The sequence below is a fragment of the Mytilus trossulus genome, chromosome 6, assembly GCF_036588685.1.
Source record: "Mytilus trossulus isolate FHL-02 chromosome 6, PNRI_Mtr1.1.1.hap1, whole genome shotgun sequence".
NCBI lineage: Eukaryota > Metazoa > Mollusca > Bivalvia > Mytilida > Mytilidae > Mytilus > Mytilus trossulus.
Window position 1 is genome coordinate 72904384 of NC_086378.1, and position 2942 is coordinate 72907325.

The following is a 2942-nucleotide window of genomic DNA, read 5'->3' on the forward strand; positions in this document are numbered from 1 at the left end:
CCATTCAACAAACATTCATGCAGATTTTAAAATTAACGATGATCAACCTGCTTTAAAAAGCAACAAAATCTAAATTTCTGAAAACCTTGAATGTTTAAATCCAAACAATAAAATATTAAAATCAAGGATTTGACATTAAAATAACATAACTGAGACCCCTAAGTATCAAACAAAATGGAAAAATTGGTATATAAATTGGGAATAAAATTTGGCTAAATCTAAGTAAAATGAATATTAATAGAAAAGTTAAAGAATTTCCATAGAAATGTGTACAGAGGATTATATATACAGAAAACAGACTGCAAATAATGCATATGTCAAATGGTAAACGTCACTTATGTGATAAAATTAATAATATTGAAATTCTTGAGCATTTATTTTATCAATGTAACAATGTTAAACCATTGATAGAAACGGTAGTTAGAAATTTTAAACTTTTTAACCTTATAAGCGACGAGGTTCTCGTCGAAAAAAAGATATTTTATTTGGAATTCGTACAGAGGATTCGAATAATACCATTGTTTGTTCAATGATACTTTATTTTAAATGGGTGATTTTGAAAATACGCAATAAATGCAAATTCGATAAAATTGAACTGAATGTGCAGTCTATACAGGCTTTGCTAAAACTGCACATGAAAAACGAATTAAATATATATATAAAAAATGGGGAATAAAAGACAAAGGTGATATATTACTTACTGCAGATATTAACAATGAATTTTGTCCTAATAAAGGTACATGTAAAGGTAAAATAAACTTCAGCGGAACTATAAAAAACAAGGAGCCCCATTATCAAAGATAAAGATGAATGCTCTTTTAAAATGTTAAAGAATACAGAATATAAAGCTTTCCGTTCAGACCTTCATATGGGATTGATGAACATTAAATTTGATTAACGGTGCCAATTCTTAAGGACCAGATACGCATTTCGACAATAAATGCCCGGGGCCAAAATATTTGAAAACTAATTAAAAATGCAAAGCTTGTATACTAAAAAAGACAATAGCGTATAGCCAAAGATGGTCAAAGAATCAAAGCTTTGCACAAGGGAGATACAGTGATTGCTGTGAATTAATTTCAAACGCAAACATTCAAGTAAAAAACTAGGGAGTGACAATAAAGCAATGTATACAAGCTTTCAATTTTGAACACCTTCCTTTCAATCGCTGGAATATTAGATGATATTATGATTAAATATAAACGTATACTTAAACAGCCTTTAACTTTGATTTTATTTTTCAGTAGTACTTATGTCTGTATATGTAAAATGACAAGCTCTTTTTTAACAGTCTTGTTGAGTCAAACTTGTTTGTCTTGCTGTTACTGGGTTTGATATATCATAATGTTTGTTTTAAGGAACCAATCAATATTTCTACAAAGCTACTGGTAATGCCTAACACGTAGGACTGTCTGTATGTCTGGACTGGTATTTTATCAACGTGTATATATATATATATATATGAATTAATCAATTGTCTTTTGTCGTAGGTGACTTTTACTACAAAACACAATTCCTCATGTCTTCCTATGTTGGCGTTATAACTCAAACCTTTGCACGCTAAATGTAGCATTTTTGTTTTTATCATTCTTTTAGTGTTGTATATCTATAACTAAAATGTATACTGCGTTTACATTTTACATTTCTAACTTAATGAGAAAAATAGTCTTTGATAAATCGACATAAGCATGTCCGTCTGCCAGTTACGTTTGGTTGTGATTTAGACAAAGAACATGAACACAAGAGCAATGCATTACTATCAACATAATAGTACATAGGAATAAGAAAATACTTGTGCAAAGTCTCATAGAATAAATGATCTTACGGCTTAGGATGATATTTTTTTAGAATACTATTTTAACGTAAGAAACGTTTGTTGAAATCGCAGTATATGATAAAGTCTCTTGGACAAAAAGTTATCGGTCAAGTAAGGAAATATTTTTAAGACGCTTTGGTATCAATTATGTAAAATATATCAGAATAATAACAACAACTTTGTCATATAAATGTATTCAAGAGGATAGCTTGTTCGGATAAAAAATAATCTGACACAAGTCTAATACGAGAGCTTTCGTTTGAGTATATAAACACTCAGCTTCATAACCAATTGTTGTTTTTTTTTCTTTGCTACAAATGCAATTAAGTAATTTTGTTTTTTTATGTGTTTCTGTTCATTACTAAGAAATTATTGTATTCTAAACTATCCAACAATCATCTTCACCGAACCTTTGGACAATTCATCACAATTACTTCCCTTAAACTTATAAAGAAATACTATAACACAAGTGTTTGATTTTTAATGATTTATAAAAAAAAAATGTGTCGTAGTTAAAAGTATTTCTCTCTCCCATTTGTTTTAATTTTATTATGAAATTAATTTTAATTATCTCCAACTTTCATAACACGGAACATTACTGTCCTATTCATCATTTTCTATCTGTAACTGGTCAATTCACATTTATTTTTGAGACAACAGAAAAGAAGAAATTGTTGTACTTTAGGTGCAAATTATTTTTCGCTGTCAAGATCACAAACACTAGTCACTATGTGAGGTAGAATAATCGAAAAGCTTCAGTGCAATATATTAGAAAGAGTGATCGAACCGATGAAGTATGTCCCGTTTTAACAATGACATTTACACACCACATCAATTCAAGACAACTACAGTAGAACAATGCATCATTTCAATAGGCCTAACTGTTGATTTCATACAAAGGCTACTTATTATAAACAAATATTACTGTCCAGCTAACGAATAAATTTATGACATAAAATCAGAAGAGGTGGCATAATTGCAATGAAGACACCTCTAAACCAGATCGAAAAAAATAGAAGTTAACAACTATAGTTCACCGTATGGCATTCAACAAAAAACAAATCCCCTACGAAACAGTCAGCTATAAAAGGCATTGAAATGAAAAATTAAAACAATTAAAACGAGA